The sequence below is a fragment of the Echeneis naucrates genome, chromosome 3 (assembly GCF_900963305.1).
Source record: "Echeneis naucrates chromosome 3, fEcheNa1.1, whole genome shotgun sequence".
Classification (NCBI taxonomy): Eukaryota; Metazoa; Chordata; class Actinopteri; order Carangiformes; family Echeneidae; genus Echeneis; species Echeneis naucrates.
The window spans coordinates 6,101,269-6,120,603 of NC_042513.1; the positions used below are offsets into that span (position 1 = coordinate 6,101,269).

Sequence of the window (19,335 nt, forward strand, 5' to 3'; positions counted from 1 at the left end):
ACCAAATCCTTGGCTGTGTGAATGATGCTTTATTGTCAGTAATGACACCACTGAATATCTCCTCTGGATTCAGCTCCACTGGAATTTTCCCTTACAACAGAGGCGTCTTCTCCAATGCAGAGTTTGAGCCATCCATGGTGTGAGACAGGCCCAACCTGGAGCTGCAAATGATGCAACCTCCCTTTCTGCTGAGGTACCTTCACCAGGCACTGCACATTCAGATTCTCCTACTCAAATTCTACCCTTACCCAAAAGTCAGCAGCCCAGGAAACAAACCGCACGCATTTGAAGACAAGAATCCTGAATGATAGGCCTGAAAAGCAGGCAATCGAATGTGTCCATGAAGAGAGGAAAAATAATCAGAAAGGCAAAAAGGAAAGAACCATCAAGAAGCAATCAAAGCTGAAGAGGAAACAAACCCAGACGAAAGTCACAGTGGAATGCAGCTCTGAGGAAAGTGATGCTGCCATCCCATTTGATGACACTTCTGAGCATGAGAGCTCCAGCGATGAAAGAAGTGAACCGTATGTTTCAGATCTGTTATCTGAGACATTATCTATTATCTGATCTATTATCAGACACATTGGATCAGCCTCCATACTTCTAGATCTTTGTGCTGCATTCGACACCATAGATCATAATATGTTATTGCAGAGACTGGAACATGAAATTGGAATTAAAGGAACTGCACTAAGATGGTTCAAATCCTACTTATCAGATAGACATCAGTTTGTTCATGTAAACAAAAGCTCCTCCTCATGTACTGTAGTCAGTCATGGAGTCCTGCAGGGTTCAGTACTTGGACCAATCCTCTTTATGCTTTATCTGCTTCCTCTAGGGAACATTATCAGGAAACACAGCATCAACTTCCACTGCTATGCAGACGATACTCAGCTGTACCTATCAATGAAGCCAAATGAAGTCACTCAGATAGTCAGACTGCAGGCATGTCTTGAAGACATAAAAGTCTGGATGACTTTTTTACTCAACTCTGACAAAACAGAAGTTATTGTACTCGGTCCTAAGCACCTGAGAAAAATACTATCTAATCATCTCATCAGTCTGGACGGCATCACTTTGGCTTCCAGCTCCACTGTAAGAAACCTTGGAGTCATTTTTGACCAGGACATGTCCTTTGTCCCTCACATAAAACAAGTTAGTCGGGCAGCTTTCTTCCACCTGAGAAACATTAGGAAAATCAGAAACATCCTCTCTCAGGATGATGCAGAAAAACTAGTCCATGCATTTGTAACTTCTAGGCTGGACTACTGTAACTCATTACTATATGGATGTCCAAACAAATCTCTAAAAGGCCTTCAGTTAATTCAGAACGCTGCTGCATGAATATTAACAGGAACTAGGAAAAGAGAACACATCTCTCCTGTGTTAGCTGCTCTTCATTGGCTGCCAGTAAAATATAGAGTAGAATTCAAAATCCTTCTTTTAACATATAAAGCTCTTAATGGCCAAGCTCCATCATATCTCAGAGCTCATAGTTCCTTACTATCCTAGCAGGCCACTCCGCTCTCTAGATGGAGGTTTATTTGTGGTTCCTAGAGTCTCCAAGAGTAAATCTGGAGGCAGATCGTTCAGTTATCAGGCTCCTCTTCTATGGAACCAACTTCCAGCATCGGTCCGGGGGGCGGACTCTTTAGTAACTTTCAAGACCAGGCTTAAAACTCTCCTGTATGACAGAGCTTATAGTTAAAAAGTTAAAGTCCTCTACTGTTTAGCTATGCTGCTGTAGGCCTAGGCTACTGGGGGAAGGACTGAGCTTCTCTCTCTCTGCTGCTCTCTCTCTCCCAGTTCCTCTCCTCTCTTTCCCTGTCCTCATCCTGCAGGTGGTGACTCATCACCATCCCATGTTCCTGCAACACCTGCTGGTCCCATATTTCATGAATTCTGTATTACAGCTCAACTCCATGAACTTCATGCAGCAACATGTTCCTGCCTACACCCCCCCCCTCCAATGCCTATGTCACTCTCTCTCTCTCTCTCTCTCTCTCTCTCTCTCTCTCTCTCTCTCTCTCTCTCTCTCTGTCTCTCTCAACCCAACCGGTCGAGGCAGATGGCCGCCCCCCCCTGAGCCTGGTTCTGCTCGAGGTTTCTGCCTCTTAAAGGAAGTTTTTCCTTACCACTGTTGCCAAGTGCTTGCTCATCGGGGGATCTGTTGGGTCTCTTTAAATAAATTTATAAAGAGTTTGGTCTAGACCTGCTCTATATGTAAAGGGCCTTGATGTAACTTTGTTATGATTTGGCGCTATACAAATAAATCTGATTTGATTTGATTTGATTTGATTTGATTTTGAAATTTGACCTCATGAGGGACGCGTGCTCTGTACTTCATCACGGCCTTTTTCCAACAGGTATCTGCAGCTACTGCAGCCTTAACCCTCTTTGTTCGTATCTGCTGAGTGCTTTAAGAAACGGTCACTCTTCACTTCTTGCTATAGAGTTCTGAGCTCTATGTGATTGAGTACCCTTGCTGCAAGATATGTAATTAGATTAGATAATACTTTATTGATCCGCATTGGGGAAATTCAAATGCCACAGCAGCAGAAGGCGAAAGATGGATCACAAATAAAGAAATTAAATAGGAAACAGAGGATAGGCAACAAAAGACATTAAATAAGACAGAGACAACAATAAGATAAAATGAACAAGGCTCAAGGTGCCAAAGTCTCCTAGTGTTCTTCTCACCAGAAGAGTTTTGTAGTTTTGGCTCCACCACAATAATAAAGCCTATAAATCATTGTCACATAAATAAATCACATAAATATACAATGAAAATTTCATGTGAAACTTTTGTGTGTGTGTGTGTGAATGCTGGAGAAAATTTATTCAGACCAACAAGCAGCGAACTCCAGTGACATTACAGGAAGGGGTAAGGAGGGGTAGAGAAGCCTTCAAACTATATTGTAGTTAATTAAAATCCAGTAATGAAATAACGTTGGCCCTCTCTGTATTCAACATTGATGTTGCAGATTTCTGCAGAATCTCATCATTAACATGACAGTTTGTTCTTTTGCGTTGTTTTGGATGGGGAAGGTAGAAGGTCAAAGGAAGCCAGGGAAGACCACTGCCCATCCGGAGCACTAGTGCAGCAAGCCACATAAATCACTTAAAGCCGGTTCATACCTCACGTGCATCTGTGTGGCCTGAATGGGCAAAAACATCAGAAATCTGCTATGGTTTTGGTGCCTGAACATTTAACTGACATTGATCATCGGTGAAACAGGACTTCCCCGGGTGTCTGGATGTTGACTCATCTTTAACTTCCGCCAATGATTACCTGCACAAAAACGTTTCAGTGGAAACAGTTGACCTTTTAAGTTTTTAAGTCCTTTTGCTTTTTACCGGTTCATTTAATGTTAATATATATTTGAAAGGTTAGAAATTTAATTTTGTGTTATCTCATGAAATCTGGCGGTTGACATATTTTTCTTTTGCTAGATCAGAAATGTTATGTTCCTGACTTGCCTACACAGGTATATGTATGATTGATTTATTTCCTTCTTTACTCTGTCACCCTGTGGCCAGCTCCTCGTAGATAATCTTGCACATTACATGTATCACACTCAGTGCAAGAGGAGGGCCTTTCCATATGTTATTCTTGGAGAGAACAACATCTGGAATGACTCTGATTACCTTTCTGGCTCACAGTTCATAATTTGATGTTCAACTCAGGGCAGCGCTTGAACATCAGTACTTCACAGCCTACACAGAACCTCAACTCATGTGATGGTCACTCAGTATTTGAATGTCTTATGCACTTGTGAAGCACACTTGGTGCGCTGTATTCTCTGCTTTAATGTGTTTATTCCTGCTGCTTTATTGGATTAGTCCTCAGAGTTTGTCTTAAGCTTAAAGAGAATAATGTTCTTATGACATTTAGCTACACGTCATTGCACTAACGTACACTAACACGGCTTATAACTATTTTCCCAAAAAATTTGAGTTTTGAAAATTCTATACTGTGGTGTGTTTCCTCGTGCTAAGCAATCACAGAGTTTAAGGGATGGCTGTCCCTTATCTGACCCTGAAGTTATCTGTGCTAGAGTAAAGTGGGAAGAGGAAAGAGCACTATGTGACTAGAAGGAGGAAAGGACACATCATCCAGGGTTTGCTTATACATCATTATAGCTTGAAAGCAAACAAGGGTGGGAAAAAGAAATAAAGGAAAACAAAACAAGATGTGGACAAAAGGTATAGGGTTCATGCAATGGGGGGGGGTTCTATAGATGATAAATGGTGTGTTGGAACATTTTTCTGGCATTAGTCCCAGCTGTCCATGAAGCCACAACTCCCTTAATGAGCTCATGGAGGCATTTGAAGGTCTTTGCACTGAAACTAGTGCACAATAAACTGCCTCACACACTGTTTTAGATCGATAGATCGCACACATGATTGTTCTGGCTCAACTTTCTTAATACTGCAGAGTGCAGGTATACATTTGTAAAATTTATAACAGATCAGATTAGTGTCAGATTAAGCAGTCAGAGATGTTTTCATATCTGTGCCAAACTGTGGGTTTGAATGAAATTCAGGGAAGAATTCCTCCAAAATTGTTACCATTGTTGAAAACAAATGTTACTCATTAGTCTTTCCTATGCCTGAAAATTTTGTGCTGTGCTTGGTGATCAATCAAGTCTTTGTGAAATGCCCTTGAAGTGCAGATCTTTGAGTAAAGACGCGAAACCCTTGAGTGGCACACTGGGTCAAACATTTCCTTTGCACAATGCAAAATAATAGACACTAGTTAGAGTAACTGTCAGAATGTCAAAAACCTTCCTGGACTAAAGATTGACCTATAGATTTACAGTATTACTCAATAACAATGTCTCCATTCTATACTTGAGTGTAAAATCTGTAACTAAAAACATTTTCTTGCATGAATTATTTGTTCTCTGTAATTTCTTGGCCTTGAATGTTCTTTGTTACACTACCTGCCTATAAGGCTTGCAGTTTTGCTGGCTGAATGACAAAATTAGCTGTCAAATGTACAATTCCTTCTTGTCTTTGGTGCGCTTTGTGAAGTCATTAGCAGGGTAGAGGGCACTGCATCATGTGAAATTTATAACTGATGTTGTCACTGGTCTCTGTGGCGACCAGTGACAACATCAGTTAATGCTGCTATTGCACATGATGAATGGTAGTCAGCGGAGTGGGTCATGTGAGTTTTGGAATTCAGTTCTGCAACAGCACAAATTCATCCTCATGCATCTGGTTAAAATGTGAATTTATTTTCTCTGGAGAATTGTGGGGAAATGTGTGAAACGCAACAAACTTGTGAAATGTTGTGTGCGGGTGTGTTTAAGTGTGTGTGTGCTTGTGTGTGTATGTGAATCCCAAATTCCCAGGCTAGTTTAGCGGATATCCATCCCAGTTTTATTGGCAGGCAGCTTGTTGTTGGCTCTTTGACAGTAAGTGTCAGTTTCATTGTAAATCCAGATGTTCCCATCCTGCCCACACTCCATCACATAATGACCAAAGTACAATATGCAGAGTAGCCCATTAACCACATACGGGTGTTCCATGTCACTAAATGACATCCGGCGCACTATCTGTGGTTGACACTGAGCGAAGAGAATGGCCCTCCATTGCATGTTCAGTGCTAATAAATCTTTTATGGGAGGAATATGGGCGATATAAATATAGTTCACTCTAATATGATAACCACGGTGAGGCACAGCAAATCGAAGTTCAGTAGAAATGCATGCATGTCTGAAGGGATTAACTCTGAATGTTGTTTCATGGTCTGGATCAGGAAGGTGTGACGAGATAAGAAACAGATACTTGGAAGCTGGAACATTTGTATATGGACAACAAATAATCTTTTGAAAAGGAGAGCCAGGGAAACACACAGAATAATGAAAGGACTCATTTTTCTGTTTATTGTTGTGGTTTGGTTTATGGTTTTGGCAGACAGTTTTAGCTAAAGCTACTTACAATGAGGAATGTCAGTAAAGCTTCAGCAACCTAGTGTAAGTATTGACAACTAAATAAGTACAGGAGATCAATTAAGAAAATCCAACGATGGTGCTGCAATGGGACATCTTTCAGTTTATTAATTTCTCTTCAGGACATAAAAGAAACTGATAATAAGTGGAATAATAATAGCTGCATCTGCAGTCATGATCTTGTACCCAACAAACTGGACTACATTTTTAAAATTTCATTAGTCTATTTAGTTAAATGGGGGAAGCTGTCGCCCCTGTAATGCTGATTTATACTGCACATACCTCTGAAATATTCAGCTGTTGTTTTCAAGACTGTTGGTTAGTCTTCTAATTGCGTGTGGCTAAGTAGAGTTTATGTTTGTGGTGCATCATAACATTTGTGTTAAAAACATAAGGCCATCTCTTGGTGAATGGGGAAATTAAAGGTTGCCCACAGGTGAACAGACAGGCAGACATATAATCCTACCTTTGCAAATTATTCCATGGTGTGTTTGGCCATTTCAGCATTATGAAGCCAGGTTTTTCTTGTGTGTCTGTTATTTAAGCTTGTTGGGGAGTTATGTCCACAGTAAATGGCCAAAAAAAAAAAGAGAAAAAAAAAATATATTACTGCAGCAATTAATTTGAATTATTGATGCATCAAACTTCAATTTCATTCTATATTTTTAGTCTTTAGTTGATCCATGAAACATGTTTTCCATGTGAAATTTCATTTGAACTTGATAAAACTAAACCTTTGCAATTCAAGAGGTGAGCTGTTAGAACGATACAACTTAGTTTGCAGGGTTACAACTGACTGCTGTTCATTATATAAAACTGAAAAAATGAAGGGCCTGCAGTCAAACGTTTTTAACTGACAAAAAGTCGAACTGTGAAATAATTGATGGTGGCAGAGGAAAAATATTCTTACCATTAAAAATAAGCTCTGTTATTGATTAGAGTCATTACCAGCACATTTGAGAATAAAATGCTGTTTCCGATGAAACCAAAGCAGACCAGAGCCCAGAAACAACTACGCCCAGTCCCTCAGCCCCTCAACAATGTGTCTTTGATATTAACATGAGTGCACACACACACACACACACACACACACGTGCTGCAGACACAGTTTCTGTCTCCCTGTAACACAAATAGAAGGTACACACAACCCGGAGTGCAACTCATGTCACACAAACGTACTGACCCCAAACATACTTCTGCTATTCTTTCCTGTTCCTCCTCCATTCAGGTACATCCTGATGGTTTAAACTTTTTTTCCAGATCATCTCATCCTTCCTCTCCATCTCTTTGAGTGAACTTTATTCTTTTGTTACTTCTCTCTGTGCTACTTTCACGGATCTGTCTGTGTTCGTCCATTCCCAGCATCTTATCTGAAGTTCCCGTCCAGCTTTATGTTAAATAGTTTTTTACATTTCTAAGCATGAAGACAGAGCTGCTGCAGAGATCGTATCTTGGCAGAAAAACAGGAAAGATCAACATGGATGGACAGAAGTATGCTTATTGTATTGTGATTTGTGGTACTCATGTTAAATTATCCAGCACAATCATGTCTGAGCCCTTAAATATAACTGAGCTTTGCATAGTAATAAGCAGAAGATAAAATAGCTGGATTTTGCACGTCAATCTCAGAAATCTTAAATTGGTGTATTTGCTGTCAAACGTCATTTGTCATTTGCCCCTATGTGTGCATCTGCATGTTATGTTTGTGAGTTTCTCAGCCATTACTCATGTCCATTTATGGTCAAACTATGCTGGCCACATCTATCAGAGAGCAGCTTGTGGATATGGGAACAAGGCAAAAGCTTGACAGACAACAAAAAAGGGGGGAAGAAAGTATATGTTGTCCTGCAGGGCTGACCAACCTAAATAACTAGATTTCAAATTCTTACACCTTATGTCACTCGTTACTGTAAACAGGTAATCACATGAATGTAACACTTTCTTAAGTATAAGTTAAGTTAAGTTAAGTATAGTAAGTATCCATTATTAACCAATGTCACAAACGTACACACACACATGCACGCACCATGTGAATTACAGTAACACAAAATTGCATGCAGCCAGTCTGCATGTCATCACCTGTTAATCAACTACGGTTCATTTGCTCTGATCCCTCTGCACTTGTCCTGAGACCTTTAATAAATCAAAGAGAGGGTATCTCCTGATATTAAGATGGAAAAGGTCCCAGTGAGCTGCAGTTTCAGTCGCAGGCTCTAAAGAACCTAAACCTTAAGTCTAACCTAAAGTTATAGAAATTGTCCGATGTTACCTTCCACTGGTAGCTGTCAAGAACATGTAGGGTGAAGAGGTTTCTGGAGCTGTTTCATCAGTAAAATTCTTTGGAGCAGACATATTTTTAATACGAAGTGACAGGGAAGAAGAAGATTATTAAGCTCAAACCTTTTGAATTTGACCTTGACCTTGACCTTTTATTGTCTGCTGGTTGTGAATACAGCCTTCTTGATCGATGCGAACAGCTGGAAATGAAAAGAAGAAAGCAAGATGGAGATAACGTTGATAACCTGCCAAAAACAGAGAAGTGTGCCTGTGTGTGTGTGAGAGCGAAAGAGAGACAGAGAGTGCGAGTGAACACGTGTGTTTGTCTTCAAGGACCTTATTCTGACAAGACATTTCAAGTTGTCAGAACACTTTGTTCAACCCTTGCGGACATTTTAATTTAGCTGCCGGTGCTGTTTTTGAGTTTGCTGACTACAGCATCCTGATTGAAAACCCCCTTTGCAAGAAATAAGGGTTTTTCTCTTCTTCTGTCTGAGAAATCATATTTTTTTCTTTTGCTATCGGAAAGGTGGGGGTTTTCTGTAATGTCTGGTCTTTACGTGTCTGAAGCTGCTCTTTCCCATAGTTTATAAGCTGAACAGTCTAATCTTAGAAATACGTGTTTTGTGATGTGTTTTATGCACTTTAATCTCAAAATCTAGTGCCTGCTTGGGTTTCTTTTATCTCAGAAACATTGTCAGTCCCTGGTCTTAAATGGTCAATTTCTACTTTATCCTAAGTCCTCACTGGGCTGACTTAGTGTTATACCGCAATTAAATTGCATCTTTGATTTTTGAAATTTCCAGAAACTGTCAGATGAAGTCCAATATCAAAAAGGTGTTGTTTGATCATTAAATGCCATTTGAGTGTACAGAGACAGTTCATGGGGGCCAGAGTTGAATAAATAGCTCGAAGTGGACAAAAAAAAAGAAAAAAAAGAAATGATATACTGCTTCAGAGTAAAAGTTACATCATTCCACAAGGAAAAGTTTTCATTATTTTACGGTGTCCTCATAACATAGTCAGATTGTATGTTTGCATGTAACTGTGTGTGTCTTTGCAGGCTGCAGCTCGGGTCCAAGATCAGCACTCATCAAACACAGTCACTGACATGCAGTCAGGCCCAACCGTCTGCAGGCGATATCCTGCAGCCAGTTTGATCCAGTATGCATGCTCCACATGAGAAAACTTCAGCCTTGTTTTGAAAGATTACCTGTGGCCTGAAGTCAGAGGATTTTGGATTTCATGTGTATCCCACTGGAGACAAACTGTAATTTATGCAGTCATCATAGTCAAAAACTTTTATTTGGCAAGTGAAAAAATTGCTACTCCCACTGGAAGAGAACTTTTTCAGAAATTCCTGAGAAGCCTGAAAGACAATGCAGCAAGACCAGGAATTCATTTGAGCAGTTTAGGATACACAAATAACCTGAAATTATTAGCGTTAATATGCCACTATTTTCACATTTTGGGGAAAATCGTGTGAGAATAAATATTTTGTTATGGCAAATGTGTGGAAATACTTCACCGGTGTAGCAAACAATAGGTGGAAATATTTGTATAGGATTCAGGCAGGAAGACAGAAAATAACTTGCATGTAAAAATGATCAAATGGCATGATACTGTATGAGCTGGCAGGATGACACTTCGAAAATATTTCCACTGTCATAAAAACAAGGAAAACCCCTTTGACTGAATGACGCAGAGGTCTCCCTCCCGCTGTGAACACACCCCTTCCCACATGGAAGCACTAATTAACCTGAAATGTTCCACCCTTCCTGCTAGTCCATGATTGTGTCCCACTTTATTGGGTGCTATAGCAACAGTTGTTCTGTGGGAGCAGGGCTGTGGGGGTCCGGAGAGGTGTTGCCACAGAGAAGTGTTTGTCTCAGCGTACACATAAGGGAACATAAGATGCTTTATATTAGTCTACAGCTCAGCAGGTTAACTCATTCAAGCATCGTGCATGTTCACGGCTCCAGCAAATAGTGAGCTAAGATGGTAAATAATTCAGTTTCACCTCATTTTATGCATACTTACAAGTAAAGTTGTTGGCCTTTCAAACTGAAATATTCACCTATAAGAAAAAAAAAAAAGAACAGAAAAAGAATAAAGAGAAGTCTGCAGACAAAATGCTTTCGAAAGTCCACCACAAAATGAAAAGAAGTTCTTTCAGCTGAATGTTAATTTGTTTTTCATGCCAGCCTGTTAATGTTTAGGGGTGTGATGTAAATCATGTTCACAATATTAGTATGCTCAAAAGAATTTAACGGCATTAAACATTAAAAAAGATTAAAAAACAATGACAGTAATAACAGAAAATGTGAATCGGAGCACCACTCTGATGATAGATTAATACCATTAAGTCACACATGACAAGCATGAGGACATTTATTAATACATGTTTGACAATTTAATCCTTTAGTTTGACTTACAAAACAACAGAAAACGGGTATTATTTTCCATCATGTAACAAATTAGACCATAACAGGAAAACTCCTCTTGAACAATAGTTATTGTACTACCGTTGTTTTGGGTTGTCTGAGTCATTCAGACAGCCTCTGTGGGAACAACCTCTGTGTCCCTGAAGCCCTTTCTAATGGAGGCGCTCCATATATTCCAAGCAGAGCAGCTGTTCCTGTACATGAAACCTCCACTTTGCATTTATTTCAAATTTGCTTCCATTAAATGTGTTGCTTTAGCACATCGGTTTCTGTGACGCTTTCCTCTTGTCAAATACCAAGTGAGAAAACGGACCTTATAACTCTCACAATGGCTAGAAATGAATGGTTCTGATTCACGACGCCTGCAAGCACGTCAGTACTTCGTATTACCACGGGCACGGGCACGTGATTGGAATATTATTATCCAATTTTTTTATTAAATGACTGACAAAGCTGCTGATACACAGAGTGAAGCTCTCAGCTGGACACAAGTTTAAATGTTGCTATTACAGATTGAGTTCACTGTTTTTTGGCACTTGCACCCAAAATTTAGGGATGACAATGTAAGTCTCTCAACCAGTCAGGTAAAGAATTGAATATCCCAACAACTGTATTGATTCCCATGAAATTCAAATACGTTTTCCCTGTGAAATACCTACTAGAGCTATTGGAACAAAATTTTGTGCAGATATTCACTAATGATTATTAATGATGAACTCCATTGATGAGTTCAACACAAATGTTATATTGCTCAATATAGTAAAAACTGTACAGACTCTCTTTGGATAGGACACAATTTAAGGCCATATTGGTGCTCAAGCCTCGACTGTAAAGGCTGGATTTCCATCAGATGACACGTGACCCTGTCTCTAAAAATTCTGTTTATATAAAACAAATTTACAAAGGCAAATATACATAATGCCATGCGTATCATATTTGATATGATATGGATCAAATTAGAGGTACAGATGTAAAAATACAGATGTTCCAGATGACCGAGGAGAAAAGTTCTTGTTATTGCCTGAATTGGGTGTAATGCCCAATGTCACAAATATGATTTAAAAGAAAGGCAAATTTGCTTTTTTTCCCTCACATTTTTCTAAAAGGCCAAATAAAGACTTAGAATTCTCTGTCTCTGTGTATTATTTCTCTGGTCAGGCATTATAGGGCTACAGACATCATGCCAGTCGGATAATATTTTCTATGAATGCAACGAAAGCATACATTTTTATATTTGGCAAGCTACAATAATGCAAGTACCAATTTGAATGTGCCCAGACGTTGTTGGAAATACTTATTTTATGACCTTGCTGTACAAGATCCACTTGCCTCTCTTTGTTTTATTGAAGTTTTGTTGAAGTTTTTACAATTCTACTTAGCTTAGTTACACGAGGTTACCAAGCTGAATCAACATGCATTTGTTGCCTCGGCTTCAACCACAATAGAGGATGTGAATTAATTCTGATGTGACAGTCATGCGCTTATCTGCTGCAACCAATTTGCGGCAACTCTGCTGCCAATAAAAAAAGAAAAGAAAGTAGCAATTCATACATGAAGAAAAATCATTGCATTCGAAAATAATCCACCTAGTGACAATAATCTATTAAGATACTATATGAGAGAAGAAGAGAATCCTTTATTTTAAATTTGCGTGTTAAAGCAGCACTCTCACTCACTCATCTTCATCTGTATCCGGGTCGTGGGGCTGCTGGAGCCAATCCCAGCTCACATTGGGGGAGGTACCCCCTGGACAGGTCGCCAGTCCATCGCAGGGCCAACATCCACTCACGCTCGCATTCACACTACCGTCAATTTAACATCGCCAGCTAACCTATACATGCATGTCTTTGGACGGTGGGAGGAAGCCCACGCAGACACGGGGAGAACATGCAAACTGGGGCAACAGCACTAACCACTACGCCACCCTGCTGTGACCGAAAGTACATGAAAAAAATAGAGACACAAAAATAAACAAGAAAAGGGTCAACAAAGTTTCACACACAGGTTGTAATGTTCAATGAAATATATAAAATAAGATCTAACCAATAGAATATATTCAGAATAGACAACACTATTTCCAGGAGGCAGGGTTGTTATTGAGAATGTCTTTGCTTTATGGCCACACTCAAAGCTGCTCCACAGTCACATTTCCAATATTCAACATGTTGTGACTAAATGTCTCATTTTGCCTGAGATTTTCACTACGTGTTTTTTTTGTTTTTTTTTCACAACCCATACAACACGTCAGAGGACTGTTTCTAACTTTATCTCAGACTTTACATCAGCGTAAACGAATAAATGCATCAAGGTGAGCACCCCACTGAAGTTCATGGAGACGCTTTTGTTTCTTCTCATTCGGCTGGCTGTTTGTAAAATGCAAAAAGTCACACGCTTAGGAAAAAATCATAACATCACAACATTTAGAAAGTTTAAAAACAATACAAGTGCTGGTCCACTGAAATGAGGCATGAGCTGGGCAGATAAAGCAGCTCAACAACCTAGAGGAGACTCACAGGTCCCAAATCCCAAAGCCCATCATTAAGACCCCCCACACCTCCCAAAGTGCACAGAGGGACAACTGTGGTTTGCTGGGGTGGCTTTTACTGTCAGAGGAAATCTGGCTGGCATGCTGACATACTCCAGGCTCAGGTTCGTGTTGTGAGGCTGCCTCTGCCTGCCTGGAAGAGTTTACCTGCTTTTCTGATACTATATTTTCAGAAAAGCAGTCTGAGACACACAGATAGATAATACGATGAGAGGTAGAAGAAAAACAGGAAGCCCACAGCTGAAAAGCATTATCTTTGTGCTGAGGCTGTTTTGGGCTGTCTGAGTCACACAGATGACATAAACATGCACCATGCAGCTCTAGAAAGATTTATAAAGTGCCTTTGCTCCCGCAGTTTGGTTTTCTCCTAACATTGTACACACTCCACATTCAGTTTTATGGTGCTCTCTAAAAGGTCTATGATGTGCACACACACACTTGAATTGTATTGAACACAAGATTTGCTTCATCTGTGAGAAATTAGACTCTTGACAATAATAATAATAATAATAATAACTTTATTTGTATAGCACTTTTCATACAAAAGGAAATGCAGTACAAAGTGCTTTACAATCAAAGACAAAGAAAATAAAGACCCCAGTTAAAAAGGACATCAAGTGGTCCTGTGTCATCAGGAGACACGGCGATGTAAAGCTGTGTGTCGTCTGCATAGTTGTGAAAGTTGATGCCTTGCCTCCTGATGACATTTCCAAGTGGGAGCATGTACAGTTTAAAAAGTGTTGGACCTAGGGTTAGGGTTAGGGTTAGGGGTTAGAATGGTATGATCTACTGTGTCAAACACTGCACTCAAATCTAAAAGCACTAAGACAGACAACATTTTTGTGTCCATGTTTGATCAGATTTTTCACTAGTGCCGTCTCCGTGCTGTGATATTTTCTAAAACCAGACTGATATATTTCAGCAGTGTTTGTCAAAGTCATAAAATCATTTAATTGATTAAAAACAAGTTTTTCTGAAATCTTACTTAAAAATGGCAAATTGGAAACAGGTGGAAAGTTCTCTGGTAATGATGCGTCCAAATTGCTCTTCTTCAGTGGGGAAAAATTATTAATTAATGATAGTCAGCAGATCATTTTATAAAAAACTAAAAACTTCTTTAAAAAAGGATGTTGGAATGGGGTCTAAAAGGCAAGTTGCTGAACTTAACTGGGAGACAACTTTCTCAAGCATATCAGCATCCACCAGGACAAACCTCTCCAGCGTTTCCTCATTCAAAAGCAAAGATTCTGAAACATTAAATTGTGTTGACTGACAGTGTAAAAGATTAGATCTAATAATATCTATTTTGTTTCTGAAGTGGACTGCAAGATCTTCACAGGAAAGGTTTGGTAGAGCAGGTTGGTTAAAGACAGGGTTAATTAAATGGTTAATGGTTGAATAAAGGACTCTTGGATGTGTTTGATTGTTATTGATTAATTGAGCACACATAACTGAGACATACTGTATGTAATATAATTCACTTTGACAATAATCCCTAGATACTGACCTTTGTAAAGACCTGTTGGGCCTGAAGGCAGGATGGATTCAGAGGGAGTGTGTTGACACACTGCCATATTCCAGAGTGTGTGGTTGCCCTCTTAGGGATGGATAGGGTGGATGCTCACAGTGACTCAACTTGGGAGAGGCGAGGAGCACCCACTAGCCAATGAGGTGAGGTGTCTCAGTGCTCTTTGGCAGCCCACACGGTTGGATTAATAAAGCATGTTGTTGTCATTCTCTGAAAATCCATGGGAACGGTTTGATGATACATAACATTTTTGTTGTGAGCATATCAAACCTGATGATGTTGTGACAACTTCCTTTAAGTTTAAATCAAACAGAGCTGTCACCACAGGACACAATGATTGAATGGTGTGTAGTTCATTTGCGTTATTGAACAGTTCGCCCACACATATTTTCAAAGCCGATGGCTTTGTCTTTTTTTTCTAAGCCGTGCATGAGCACAAATGTTTGCATGACAATTGACGGTTTTAGGGGGACATACATGCTGTATACAGTTTTTCTATAAGGTACACCTGTATTAAGAACTGTATTCAGAGGCCAGACCTCAACATCATGGAGTCAGTCCAGGTTCCTACAAAAGCCTCTTTGTCATTTAGATGATTTTACATGTTTAGACAGAATATAACAGATGTGTTATAACACAACCCCAGACAGGGATTAATATGCTAACGTCAGAAGTGCAATGTGAATCTTTCCATCTTATTTATGGATCAACAGGGTCCCTGTGTTCCCCAGATCCTTGGAACAACCTTAGCAATCATTAAAACCTTGAAACTCCTTGAAAAACTGTGTGCAGGTGTGTTAGTGAATCTCGCACAACCTTTTTCTTTAACAAATAATTTAAACTGATGAAAATGATGAGCAAAAAACCTTATCTGTGAATCCTTTTTGCTAAATAAACCAGAGGAAACAGTGGAGCAGCTTATTCTCGCTGTTACCTCTGTATCTGTGTTATCAGATCACAAGTATGTACGCTGCATTCATGACCAGCAGTCACCATCCATCACTGAAGTCTAAATACTGCAGAAAATGGAATTAATAAAAGACTGTGTTTTGGTCATGCTTTGGCCTGATTACAGGCAGCAGCCTCGTGAGTGAAAACTGACTTTAGAGGACGGGAGAATTTTTACCCTCCAGGAGAACCAAATTGCATTTATAAGGATGTCAAATTATATCCATCTGCAAATCCAAAAAATTAGCTCTTGGTGGATATTTTGCCTTGTGCTTTTCACGCAGATGTGAGTCATTTTCCAGTGAGCCAGATTATCACATGCTTTTCCAAGGCAAGGGGTTTACCCATAGTCACAGTGCAAGGCCACTTTCCTGTAGGCGATGACTGCTTGGAACAGCCAAGTCATCTAAAATGTTGGCTTTGTAAGAGGACAATAAATGAATGAAAGAACTGCTGTTCTGATAGTGTGCATTATTCGTATGCATTTGCATCACATATTTAGTCGCTGTTGCCTCTGCTTGTGTAAGGACTCAGATCTGAGGAACCCAAAAGCACGAACTGAGAGAAAGGAGTCCGATAATCGTTAATCAGTCCAGGAAAACAAACAGGGGTCAGAAACCAGGCAGGAAAATCCAAGGGACTAGGCAGAATCTGATAGTAGGGAAAGCTGGGCAACAACACTATACAATCTGACAAAGGGCATGGAGACTCTGGGCCTGTATATACAGGGAGTGACTGACAAGCATGATGGGATTAAGGTGAGGAGGGGTGAGTGAGGGAGACTCAGGTGAGTGGACTGAAGTTGTCAGGACCTGCAACAACAGGAGAGTTAGCGATCAGGCTGGACAGCCCGTGACAGCCTCCTGTGCTCACACTTCCCTTCCTAACGTAAAGTTTTCAGTTTCTCAGGCCTCAACCGCATAAACTGTTACACAGATTCTTTGTCATTGTGATGTCACAATGCACTGCAATACATTTTGCACCAGTGCAGAAAGGCGGAGGCTAGCAAAAAAAAGTCTGTTTCAAGATGTTGTTTGGTGGACCTTTAACTTCTCATCTTGCTCCAGTGAAGAGCGCATACAGGAGGACAACATGACATCACTGTTAGCTTTAACTGATGGTGCAACAGAGCACTACTCATACACAATCCCCATTCTATTGCATGACCACAGGCAAGTTTAACAAATGTTAAAAAAATGACTGGGAGGAAACCAGAGTACCAGCAAGGGACCAACACAGGCAGAGTAAGAACATGCATCCACACAAATAGGCAGCAGGACCCAAACACAGAACCTTCTTACTGCAAGGAAGAACAAATTCCTATCATATTCAGAGCCTGGTTTTTTTTTGTTTTTTTTTTTTTCGTTTTTTTTTTTTTTTAAGCTTGGGCCAATGTTATCTGACTGTGAGACTGAGTATACACAGTTTGTGTTTAGTATCTAAAAGTAAATACATTCTCTCTCTCTCTCTCTTCAAAACTAAATTCGGGGTAAGTGATATGGGAATTCATAAAATGAAACAAGCATGCATGCAGGCTCGTGAAAGTAAATACTCCAAACAGGAAACTACAAGAAATCCTCATATAGTCATTCATGGAATGTACTGAGCATCAGGGACGGAAATTTCCTTCAGCAGTAGCTGAACAAGTCAGTGTGGAACATTTTTTGAATATTGAAAGCAAAGTTATATATCCACTGTTGTGTATTATTTTCTATTTGCCTTTTCCTTGCACTTTAAACTTGGCTCAAGTGTCCCCCAAGATTTCACGCCAAATATCTAAGACCTCTGTGGTTAATGTGTTTTGCCAAACAGCTGTTTCATTTTCACATGGGACAATTGAGCAGCGAGGTCCAGAATGGGAGAGCTGATTGAAACAGGAGACAGAGAGGCAGACAAACAGGGAAAACCAAAGCAGGAACAGAGCAAACAGACAAAGAGACAGAGAGAGACAGACAGAAGGATATAAAGAGAGGGAATTCAAACATGTGGGGCCATCCACACTTGCTTGTTTGTGTCTGTGGCCAGAACCAAGGGGACAAGAGTGGGAGGAATAAAACAATTAACATGAACAGTACTCTGGGGAATGTGGGTTTCCTTGGCAACAGTGGGCATAGCCAAATGTGAACTCTCTCATCATAACAATTCGAGACTAACAGAAAAGTCTCCCTTTTTAACCCCATGGCTTTGGTAAAAAGGGGAATCCCTTTTTGTTCTTGTCAACACAAACATAAATCTTTCCAAATACTTCCATCATATGATGACATATTATGTAGCTCCTGCTCTCCATATATCAAATGCAAGTATGGACAAAAAAGACAAACAAAAAAAGTTCTGATCATGATCAACAGCAAAACCAAATCAGTTGGAATGATTGGAAAATAACTACAGAGGACGATTTGGGTTCATGTGAGAAGCATAAAATACATGCAGTGACTGCTGAGGCTGCAGAGCTGATCAGAGTTAATGGGACATGATGACACATTGGCAGATCCTCCTGCCCCAGATACTGCTGCAACGGGAGAGAGGGAGAGGCCTGTGTGTTCTTTTGTGTGTGTGTGTGTGTTGTGATATTTTTTTTTTTGGGGGGTTGTGGGACGGGTGTGGTCTTGGGTTGTTTAGAGCAGTTTTTGATGAGCCAGCAGATCCACCCTGCATTCTGGCAAAGGTGCTGATGCATAGTCAGTTGTAGGACATTTTATTTACTTTCTTGTGGAGATTTAGATGAGAGGATTAATACCACTTTCAAGTTTGTACAGCACAGGTAAAGCTGGAGCCAGCAGCTGTTTAGCTTACCTTAGCAAAAAAACTGGAATGGGGCGGGGTGGGGTGGGGGGCAAAGCGGTCTCTGGGAATCACTTCTAAAGCGACTATAATAATCTGCTTGATTCACTTGAACAAAAAAGAAAATTCAAAAGGAAATCAAGGCTTACCTTGTTGCCAGATACAATAACTTCTGTAAGTCTCCAGTGGCAGTGTCATCGTATCATGAAGAAAAGTCATTCAACACTTTTTCAAAAAGCAGCACTTTGCTGCCCTATCTGGCTCAGTCTTTTACGCAGAAGTGACTTCTGCAGCTGTAACCACACTCAGTGGTGATGTTGCCTTCACTCTGTAGCAAGATGACACATTAAACCACTGCAAACAGGCAAAGACAACACTTTCCGGAGGTTTTAAGTTACTCAACAATTTTCCCGACGCTTGTTGGCAAATTTTGTTACTTGCTCATCCATGCCACCCCGATCACCTCCCCTCTGCCCTCCCTCATTCCTTCATTCTCACAGTCTTCCTGGTGGCACTTGAGCCTCGTGAAGTCATTGCAAAGTATAATATTAACAATCTGTGTGCTCAGTTTGCTGGGTTGGTCAAGCATAAATCAAGCTTACTTCACACAACACAGAACTGCTCACGACCCACTCAGCCAATTCCTCATCCAAAACAAAGAGGTCATTTTTGAATGTAAATGTTAGATTTCAGAGAGAATAACTATCACTGCATGATGTGATGTGAGGGAGGTTGATGCTGTGAAACCAACAGCTTTGGCCCAAGTGAATAGTCTTTGTAATTAATGCCAAGAGTCATGAGGGAGTTCAGCCCAGTGAATCGACAATGTGAAAGTTTGTTTGAGCAGAACAT

General features: G+C 40.1%; 1 long non-coding RNA gene across 1 annotated transcript; it reads right to left on the reverse strand.

Annotated features, from left to right (window-relative positions):
* Window positions 1–8,374: 8,374 nt before the first annotated feature.
* LOC115041502 (uncharacterized) lies at window positions 8,375–14,918 on the reverse strand. Its single transcript, XR_003840608.1, has 3 exons — window positions 14,734–14,918; window positions 10,278–10,314; window positions 8,375–8,437 (listed from the first exon to the last, which is right to left on the reverse strand). It is a non-coding gene; the product is annotated as an uncharacterized LOC115041502 (long non-coding RNA).
* Window positions 14,919–19,335: the final 4,417 nt, after the last annotated feature.